Consider the following 11,820-nt stretch of genomic DNA (forward strand, 5'->3'; position numbering starts at 1 on the left):
AAGCAATTTAAATTAACTGCACACTACCCTTTCCCAAGAACCGTTAAGATTACACAGCTAGCCTGTGCAATTAAACATTTTATTTCATAAAAATACTACTTTAAAACTCAAGCATTAAGTTTAAGTTTTTAAATGTTGGAGTGTTTAGAATATAAGCCCATATTAAAAAAAATCATTGAAAAGTATCATCATTAATAAAATATTCAAGGTATGGTAAATTATGCATGCTGATTTAATATATGCAAATTGACAAGCAATATGAATAGCAAATTTGAATAGGGAAAATATGTACATAAATGAACGACATTTCCCAATCCAAGCAAACTGATGACTGAATTATGTGCTTGTCCCTTAGGTAGATGAAATATTAATTAGAATCCTTTTTTAAAAATCTGAAGGCCCAATCATAGATAAGATGGAAAACAGGAATATTTTTGTATTTCTCATTTTTAAAATTTTTGCTTAATATATTAGCATCTTAATATTAATATTATTTTTCATCATCCAGCTTTGATGTTTCTCGCTGCCTAGCTTAAAGATGGGAAGGAGGAAGACACTGGTGTTTCCTCCTTGGGGACCTGTGGCACAAGACCATCTCATTTAATCTGTCTGATATACCCAATGTCACTGAGGCCAATGATTTTCTTATTTGTTGGACATGGTTTCCATGGGGTCCTTTCAGAGAAACACCACTGCCTTCCTTCTGAGATTCGTAGAGCTATTTGTTTCTACCCTAAAATACTTCCTATCATAGAGTGCATCTCATTTGACTTTAACAATTACATGACGATTTAGTAAGCTACTTTAGTCATAGGTTTGATACTCTTAGAATTACCCTTTAAGAAAGAGACAGAAGTCTAGAACACTGCCACTAAGATCACATAAATTAAAATGCTGTCTTCAACTTTTCTTGACAGAAAGCAGAGGCTTGCTGCTTAGAGGGTGTATCCATTTGAGAAGAGACCACGCAGTTCTATTGACCACCTCTGTTCCCTTCTGCTAATATACACATGCTGTCAATACCTTGGAGAGCTCCATATTCTCTTGCATACCATTATGAGAATGCAGCTAAATGACGTGTTCTTCATGGTCTGTTCTTCCTGGAGAGGCTGGAGCCATAGAAGCACTTCAGCGGTCTCTCCCCAAAGTTACACAGGATAAAACGGGAGGGATCTTGGGAAGCCTTTCCTGGCAATGAATTGCCAAAAAAGGAAGGAAGAATTTAATCGAGTTCCTTATAACCCTACGTGTTTTCTTCCAATACCACGTTTAAAGCACATTTAACAGGAGATGTTTGTGCACCTTTCTTTCATTCAGTGTCTGCTTAAAAACTTCTTCCTAGCGACTTCTCCCCGTCACCGTGCCGATGGTCTGTAATTTTCCACCTAGGTGAATTTAAAAATCAACAAAACTAGCATTTCTTCTAGCAACTCCACTTCTGCTATCAAGATTGTCTGGTCGTAACTCAGAGACAGTGAGCGACTATTGTTGTAACCTACTGTGAAACTTTCTGTTCTGGTTATTTTTTTACATGGTAGTAAAGATTTTGTAACCTTACTGACACTTGATAACATCTAATCCAGATTCATGTTAGATATTATTTTTCTTCACTAGATTCGCAATTCTCCTTCTGTTTGTGACCAGAAACCTAGTCTTTCTTTCTTTCTTTCTTTCTTTCTTTCTTTCTTTCTTTCTTTCTTTCTTTCTTTCTTTCTTTCTTTCTTTCTTTCTTTCTTTCTTTCTTTCTTTCTTCATTCAGTCTCATGTCTTCCCACTGTCTCTCTTTATAAATTACTCATCTGGCCCTAACGGTGACGTTTCTCAACTATCCAATGTTTACCCATGCTGGACATCATCCAGAATTTGTAATCATGCCGCTCAAGTTTGTTTTCCTCAAATTCTAATGAATTTAACCATGGAGAGCTTAAAAAAGGATGAACTGGCTTTCAATGTGTAATATAAGGAAGCTGTTTAGAAAGCAAGGTCATTTTCTGGGGTCCTCTAGCCGATACTGTGAAGATCGCACGGCTGCGCTGTGCTGGCCCTGTAGCCTGGCTCTCAGAAGACAGGAAGCGCTCAGGATCTGAGCACAGGGACACCCCAGACGGCCAGGCCAGGCCACAGCGCACTGGCATTTCCCGGGTCGTGGTCGATAGCAGAGCCCAACAGACATCTGAAACGCACGTAGCATTTTACGGATTTTAGCTACAGCCATCAAGTGAGTGGACGGTCAGGAAGCTGGGTACAAAATGCCAAGGTTGACGGTGGAATGCACAGCCTTTCATTTTGGAGAAAATTAAAATGCTAATTAACCAGGAGAGATTAATTTGTCAACCTATGAGGCATAAGCCTGTGATCGTGGTGGATCTGAAAAGGGGTTCTGCTTCTGAAAAGAAGATAGTTTTCCACAATACCTGATGAGGAAAATTTAAAATCTTACACAATGTTGTCCTTTTTTTAAAATCAAGGAGAATGTAAGTGCTGAGTGCTGGTAAGGAAAATTAATCACAACAAGATGTTTGCACAACAGCAAGACATAGGTCTCTCTCTGATTGTAATTGTGTGTCCCTTCAGTGTAGACACAGGCCATCCTGGTGTCTTGGGCTTTAGCTTAATGGTCTGGACGCACGCAGCATTACCCTCTCTGCTGGGGTGGGGACTGAGGGCCACCTCAGAGCCCTGCCCTTCCCAGCCACAGAGCCGCAGCTAGGGCATGGCCACACCAGGCAAAACCTCCCTCTAAACCCTGTGTGAGAAACGTGGTCAGGATACAGAAAACCGGTTCTCAAACCTCTCCTGCCAGGCTGGGTGGAAGCCATGTGACTCTGAAACTCTGATCTACAGGTAAGTGCGCTGCTTGGTAAGCTCCAACTTTCTAAAGCCTCCATAAAGACTATCCCCTATTTATATGAATGATTTGACCTATACCCGACAGTGCCGTGCATTATAATGCACTTCTTTTTAATAAATGAACACAGGCAATACACGATGTATACTGTTGAAACCATGGAGACCTGAGAGATCACAACTCATGCTCTTTACCTTTTACCTACACTGTGCTATTACATCTAATATAAATTAAACTGAGTGCTCTTCAAAAATAAATACTAATACCCCCAAACTTAGTATAAGATTCAAAGGCACGAGGTAGAGTTTTCTCTTTTGAAAACACATAACTCAAAATGATCTCCATGTGGAGCCACCGCAGATTTATTCCATCAGTTATTAACAGCCCCCTTTCAGGTTAATATCAAGTCAACAAAATTTGGAGCACTTGCAACCCTTCTCCCAACGTGTAAATTAGTAATGCAATGACAATATTCAGACAGGCAAATGTAGACGAAGCTCTCTTTGATGAAAGCCACATGAGGTAAGGCTTCCCCACTGAGATTGGTGGAAGTTTGTGAAATAGTAATTTGGAGTTCTGTCTCTGTAAGCCTAAGGAAGGAAGGGAAAATGGGAAGCAGATTGCAACACCTTTACTGCAATCTAATCATATTACTTTTCTTCATTATTACACAATTTATCATGTGGGTAATATAAAAAAATACAAAGATGTGCTTGTTGGACTTAAAAAAACAGAGCTTCTTAATAATGAAATAATATGATACAAAATAATAACTTAATAAATCGTGATTAAGTACTTGATATGATGGAGTGGTGCAGACCTAATATTCAGAAACATGGCAAATCCACTTTCGTTGTTGAAGCCTTCCTGTCCTTCTGTCATCCGCCCCGGTGGTCCTCATCACTGAACTGCTTTGCAAACGCCTGAAGCAATGTGTCCAGCAATGTCAGATACACATCCTCTCATCAATAACCTCTCCTGTCTACTCCCAGGATCGCCGTGCTGCCTACATGCTACAGACACTAGGACTAATAGAACTCAAACCAATGAAATTCACAATCCACAAGGCCTATTTACCTTGTAACTTTACACCAGAATCCATACATTCCATGACCATCATAAGACCTACAGTAGGGTAAGAATATATTAAGTGAGACAGCAAAATAATAAATATATTGTGTGGTGAGTACCACAATCAGAAGTCTGAGAGTACAATATGAATAGGAGTTTCACCTACGGAGATCTTATATAACCATGTCTATATAGCTTTTATTACAAAATAAATAATGTGGCCTTTATTATCACACATTAATTCATCATAAAGTAGGTTGGGAAAAGTAGACAATTATCTTCAGAAACACATGATCCCCAGGGGTTACTTGGCAGCTTACTAAAAATAGATTTACACATTGAAATAATATGTTTTGCTTAAATAAGAGGCAGATTGGGCTGGGAATGTGGCTTAGTGGTAGAGTGCTTGCCTAACATGCATGAAGCCCTGGGCTGGAGAGAGATAGATTAATAGATGGACAGATAGATAGATAGATAGATAGATAGATAGATAGATAGATAGATAGATAGATAGATAGATAGTAGATGATAGATGATAGATACATAGATGATAGATAGATAGATAGATAGATAGATAGATAGATAGATAGATAGATAGATAGATAGATGGATAGATAGATAGATAGATAGATAGATAGATAGATAGATAGATAGATAGATAGATAGATAGATAGATAGATAGATAGATAGATAGATGGATAGATAGATAGATAGATAGATAGATAGATAGATAGATAGATAGATGGATAGATAGATAGATAGATAGATAGATAGATAGATAGATAGATAGATAGATAGATAGATAGATAGATAGATAGATGGATAATCTCCTAATGGTGGCGTATTTTGTGGCACTTTTTAAGTTTGCTTGTGGTTTGACAGTTCCAGTTCTGTCTGGCTCCAGGACCGTGATGCTGTGCGGTGGCTGCATGAGCAGAAGGCTCCCCTACCTCCTACAGAGAAGACCAGAGGCGCAAGTTATAAAATCTTTTGACTTCTCAGTATGAAGATTCCTGATTTCAATATTAGTGAGCAAAAGTAGGGCAAACAGGGAAAAGAATTAGTCATCTGTAATTCAGTCTTGTTCCCCAGCCACTAAACCCACAAATCTCGTAGGCCAATGCTGAGAGGCTGAAGTGGACAGAACAGACACGCAGTGGGAAAAACCCTCAGCTTTCGGGTAAAGTGGGCTGCAGAGCGCAAGAGGTCGCCAGAGATGGCTTCTTGCCAGGGTTGCCGAGGACCCCGGCTACTGGGAAGAGTGAGTCTCCACTGAGAAGGAAGCCTGGCGTGGGGTGGGAACACCTCGGCACACGCATCTATGTGAGGCGATCAGCAGCAAGGGTCATGACAGTGCTTCACGTCTAAGCGATACAAAGCAGAGATGAACAGGAGCTGAATCCTGTTATTTTCTCTGGGAAGAACAGCTTGATATTTGTTAAATCAGGATTTGAACTGATGATCAGAATATGAATTGCAATGAATAGTGATTATTGACGGTACCCCTGAATATTAAAGATAATCCCTAAAACACAAGATCAGCATGTGTAAGTTAAGAAGAGCCAGGTTTGAAATGTGACTCAATAATTTGGGAAATATATATGGGAAATACAGATTACACAGTTAAACATTTAAGGTAAGAGAAGAGTATTAAAGCAATAATAATTGTCCTAAACACTCTATTTTAAAGACCGATTGTCACCGTTATTTAATAAGAGGCCGAGGTAAAACATAAGAATAGTTACTTAAATGAAAACACTGAACAGAGAAATGACTATTGTAATGACAGATTTTGCTCTCCTTGAAAGAAAAAATTAAAAACCTGTATATGGTTATTGTAAATTAAATTAATGTAAGGAAATACTAAAATGTATTAGTTACAAAGGATCATTTAAAATACTTCCACCTTGGTTCAAATTTAAGATTCCTTCTCTATTATTAATATGTCCTTCTTCCTTTAACTTTATTTTTCTTTTCGATGTTCCATTTTCTGTCTTCATCCATATTCAAGGCTACCGGTATTCCTCTAATTGCTTCTCCAGATGGAATTCAGAAATTGTGCTACGTTCTATTTCATTTTCCATTCAGTGCTATCTATTTCTTGACGTTCTCCGGGGCATTCTGCCCACGCCCCGCACCGGACCCCACACCGGAGAACGGCACCGGAGGATGCGTGGATCCCGTGAGCATTCCCTTGTGCTTGGGTGGAGATTTCGTTCTCATGGTCGTACTGTCTGTGTGAGCACTTCTGTATTAAAGCAACACTTCATTTCATATATTCCACCAAGTTCTGAGGTTAATTCAGTGGGAAGAGTAGTGCAAATGTGTAAACTGCACTACTGCCAGTGCACATGTGTGCACGTGTGTGCGTGTGTGCATGTGTGCGTGTGTGTGCGTGTGTGTGTGTGTGTGTGTGTGTGTGTGTGCATTTGAACCAGGAGCATAAAACGCACATGTCTCCTGGGACTTCAGCTAATTTCGTTCTGAATTACAAATGAATTGTATTATTTCTCAGTGTTAAACATGAAATAGCACTGAATCTGATCATCAAAAATATCAATTATCTATGATATTTTGTCTTAGGCAACATAAAAACTTAGAATTTGTTTTATAGACATCTAAAAGTATAATACGATTTTCTCAAATTCATTGTGCTAATTTTACATGTTGAATTATTCTATATGCAAACAGGAATTATCTATTTTCCCATGAAGAAAAGATTCAAAATGAAAATTAAATAGTTCTCACTACTCCCATAAATCTGGTAGATGAAAATCTTACTTCAACATGAATATTGATTTCATGATATGAATGGAGACGCTTTTGTAAGCTTTCTGGAAAATTTCACAGGGTTCTTAGATTTTATGCTATAATATATTCAAAACAAAGCCAAAGCAGCATCACAATAAATTCTCTCACTTTAAAGAGTTTTTAAAATATAACTTCTAGATTATTATAAATCCTAAAATACTTAAAGTCAACTTCCAGGAATCATGGCTAAGAAGATACCTTGATAAAAATGTATCCTCTCTGGAAGATAACACTCATATATTTATTATTTACCATAAAAATTAACTGTAAATCATATACTAGGCTCAAGAGGGCACAGAATTTTCTATTATCTCAAACCTGTCAAGGTCAGTACGATTCATGACTGAAATATGTAAAAATAAAGTGTGTCTGTGATATTACCCTGTGTTCACCAGTGTGATTTCCAGAGACAACATGGGGGACCTTCTACCGCCGGCCCCTGCTGTCAGCGGGGGAAATTGTCGTTTCCTCTCACTGATCGTTGCTGACAGGTGGCTGGCAAGCCTGGCGGTGGAGAGCTGTCCCTCGGTTCTTCGCACACCTGCACCCTCGGGAATAAAGCTCAGCGTGCTCGGGAAGGAGTGTGCCCACGTGGGCTTTTCCTGCTCCGGGGGGCACTTCCCGGCATAATCAGCGCTCTCCGTGAGGAACAATTTATCTGTTTCAGGTTGTCCAACAGCCGACTTAGCAGGTGCTGTGTGGGAGTCCTGTTTTCCTCCCTATTGAGAGACGCCATGGTTTTGAGTCTAGTTAAGATAGCAGGTGTCAGCTATAATTTAAAAAAGAAAAAAGGTTAATAAGAATACCTTACTGAATTAAGACAGGTGCAGTGGAAGGTCTGTACTGGAAGGGTGGTTATGTGTGTGCTCACTAGCACACCTGCACACTCCAGCCAGGCTTACACACCTACACCACACCCACAGCGTTTGTGCGCGTCTCAGCGAGGGGAGAAAACTGGACAGTTCAAACACCTGTGACAATGAAAATGAAGGAAACTCACGCTCGCATTCCTCAATGTGCCAGCCGTTGGACACTTCACGGTTTGATGGCTAATTAGAACACTTGATTAGAAGCACAGGTATTGCTCTGATTTTTTAAAACAATTATGATAATCACAGAAAAAGTAACTATGGCATTCCAAGTGAGTGCTTTCCTGCGCTTGTTTCCTTTTCAGATAAGCCAAAGAACCTGAGCAGAGTGTTATGATACAGTGTTGGTCTCCCCTCCAAAACTCCTGTTGACCGTGACTCCAGGGCGCCCCTGTCCAGTGGCAAGAAAAGTACAAGAGCCTGCCATCGGTGCGGTTAGACGCTGCATTTATAAAGAATGGACATCACTATTTCTTTTTTCACCAGGATGCGGAGTGCACAGGTGGACGCCGTGCTGACGAGGGCAGGGATGTGTACCACACGTCAACTGTGCTTTGTGCCAATAGAGACAAATGAAAAACATTACATTTCCATGACTCAAAAAATAGGGCTGGGACATGGCTGGAAAGGGAGCGCCTGCCTGGGCCTTGCTGAGCCCAGAGTTCAAGCCCAGGTCCTACCGGTGGGGCTTGGTGGAGCCCAGCGGCTTGCACCGCAGCCCTGGCTCAGGAGGAGCTGAGGGGCCAGGCTCAGCCGTTCTTCATGCCAGCCATGGGCAGCTCCACAGGCGTGGCAGGCCACCCCGCCAAGCAGAGAGCAGCAGAGTCAGATTTCTAACCAGTGCCCTGAAAACATGCCCATGGGGCTGGGAAGGTGGCTCAGTGGTAGCGCGCTTGCCTTTCATGCCTGAGGCCCTGGGTTCGATTCCTCAGCACCACGTAAGCAAAAAGAAAAAAGCCGGAAGTGGCGCTGTGGCTCAAGTGGTAGAGCGCTAGCCTTGAGCTGAAGAGCTGAGGGACAGCGCCCAGGCCCAGAGTTCAGGCCCCACGACCAGACCCCCCCCCCAAAAAAAGAAAGAAAACATTCCCAAGACTCTGTCTACCTGGCACAAACCGGGTATGAGCACATGCCAGGGTCATCCCAACTGTGGCAGATAGTATAGATTGGGAGGATTGTGGACCACGCAGAGCACCGGTGAGCCTCATCTCCAGAACACAGAATAGGAGGATCACGGACCACACAGGGAACAGGCACACCCATCTCTAAAACAACCTGTGCTCGTCCTGTGCTTTTGTGGGAGAACACCTGATCAGTGAGTGTTCAAACCCGAGCACCGCCCAAAGCAAAACCACATCCAACCCAAGCACCGCCCAAAGCAAAACCACATCCAACAGAGGTGAACTGTGCTTTTGGAAACACTCCAATTTCTATAGGAAAAAAATGCTCTATTTTTTGAAGATAATTGTCACTAATTAATGTAAATTGGTTGAGATAACGTATGAATTCTTTGGAAAGGAGAAAGTTAAATGGGCCTGGAAAGTGAGAAAAGAAAGGCCAGAGACAGTTCTTCGGTTTGCATATAAATCAGGTAATTGCCTCCTCACCTGAACACCTAGAAGGTCATAGCCTAATTAAAACGATTCTAGAAACATCCAGTCTTACGAGCTTTCTGTGAGAAGCAAATGCAGTCACTGTTGCCCTTTGTGTGTTTTTCCCGAACTTACTAAACATTTCCACGGATTAAGTCCCTTTAAACACCTTCATGCACACTTCTTGTGTAGTTGGAGATCAAAGGAGTTTTTCTTTAAAAAATGATAAACACTCACTTTATAAGCAAACATTTTATACACGGATAAATTAGGTACGGAGAATTCTGAAGACTTTAAGAATTATTGTGTTGCGATTCTGAGTCTCATCACAGCAGGCACTGGCTGGTACACTACCGCCTGCCCCACCTCCTCTGCCCTTCCCCAGTTTTTGTTTGGTTTTTAAGCGAGGGTCTCACTGCCTTTCCCACGATTCCCTGAGACTCGGGCTCCTCTTTGTCTTGCTTATCATATGTTCATAGTCCTTTGTTTTACTTACAGAGATGTTGACATGACGTTACTAATTAAAATTACATAATCTTAAGAATACTTCAAAAGAGTTAAAACTCTACGTTACCACATAGAAGAATCAGTCTGGAAGTAAATAAGTTTTGGTAGTTTAATAAAAGAGCAAGCATGTTTTCCACACTAATTAGTTAATAGATACTTTTGGCACATTCATGTGGAAAATTATGCTCAGGATATGAATGATATTTTAAAAAGGTACATATTTTCAGAGATCAAAGGATGGTGTGATTGTGAAATAAGTCCATGAGATAATTAAAGCTCACTATAAGTTGATAGAGATTCTCTGCCACACTCAAACATGGAAGAGAAGAATAAGTACACATGTGAAGGATAAAAATAATGCCGAGGACTCCTGCAGAATATATTACAGGTATTTAATTATTAATTGTAGTGATACGTATTTTGATTTATTACTGTTAATAAAATTGACTCGTGATCTGTCAACTATGAATTTTGAATGTGTTCTTTACTTTTATAAGTATGTATGCTATTTTTGACAAGATAAGTATATTTTGGACATAAGTATATTAGAGCTGTGATAAAATACTATATAAGAACTAGGAAACATATAAAAAAGTTGTAATACACCATATGTAAATACTACTACAGCCTAGACATTAAGCAACGGAATAGAAGCTGATTTTCCAAAGCGATAACACAAATAATAAGTTCTTTCCAAACCAAGCTAAAATATTAAAAGTATGTAAGAATACACGTAAAAAGTAAGATGTTATAGTTTATCCCATGAAGATCTTAAAAACTTATGTGACAGAAAAGACATGACAAAGAAATGATATCACTGCAAAAAATTAAAAAAATTCTTTTGAGCAATGTAGATTTAATTTATTTCCACAGAATGCATAAATCTGAACTCTTTAATTAGATGTAAATATATACATATATAATCATATACAAATATATACATGCATATATACACATCTATATGTATATGGAGAGAACGATAGAAGAAAAATATATTTATATTTATTCCTATCCAGTGTATGTTTTTACTATGTTTTGGCAATGTCAGTTACTACGTTCGTGTCATTTTTATTATGTTACCTTATTATAGCGAATGTGAGAAACATCTTTGCATTGAACTCCCACGGACAATACTGCCTTCTGATCAGTTGCAGTTATAGTCACTGACAGGAAAGACAGATTTCCAGGTGATCTAATGAGGTGTTTCAGGAAGAGCATCGTCTCGTGCTCATGGATTTAGTACAAAGAATCCGATATCTGAAGTCAGGAGAAAGCTCCAGGCGAGTTGGAACTGAAATCCACTTTAAACGCATTAGTCACTTGGGCTGCATCCATTCCGAGTGTCAAAGCTGACCCGTGGGTCACTGCCGGACTGGAGCCTGCAGGGACACCGCCAGCAGGACGGGCTGGTCGTGTTCCGTGGGCTGGACTGGGGCCTGTGGACGCGTAGGGGGGTTTCCAGTGCAGAAGAAGGCATTGTGTGGCTGTGACAACTTACCTCTGTGTTGGTTTCTTGCAAACCTTGGTAGAAGAAGAATAATTCCCAAGTGATTCCCAGCGAGATTGCACTCTTCCCATCGACTCTCCCCAGGCCAGCATGGGTGGAATTCACGCTGCACTTGATACAATGGCATTTCATTTTTCTATCTCACTTTGCTTTTGGTTTTTGTGACCTTTTGTTTGTTTGTTTTTAAATTTTATTGGAATGAGATGATGATGAGTAATCCGGGAATGTGATAACTAGTTAAAAATATCGTCGAGTATCAACTACTTGGCTTTCCCTTGGAGTAGAGAATAGGTATTTATAGAGAGTGAGTTCTAAGAGGCTTTCTTAAAATAAGATGAGCTTGATCCGTCCGATCTTGCTTCGTGTGGTTTTCCTCCAGCGCTGGCCAGGGTCGGAGGTCCAGGAGTGAGGGTTCTTTCTGCAGGGCTGTGTCAGCAGCTGGACAGGCCCACACCTGGCTGGAGACGTTTGCCAAGTGCCTCCCGCTGCGGCCTGTGGAGATGCCTTCCTGAAGAGCTCAGGAAAGTTCTCCCAGGGTGCCAGGGTCCATTGCTTATTAGGCAGACACTTTATCTTGAAAAGCATCTGACAGAATGTGAAGGAAAACCAGTACAACGT

Source organism: Dipodomys merriami, unplaced genomic scaffold (genome assembly GCF_024711535.1).
Source record: "Dipodomys merriami isolate MVZ:Mamm:240054 unplaced genomic scaffold, mDipMer1.0.p SCAF_15, whole genome shotgun sequence".
Classification (NCBI taxonomy): domain Eukaryota; kingdom Metazoa; phylum Chordata; class Mammalia; order Rodentia; family Heteromyidae; genus Dipodomys; species Dipodomys merriami.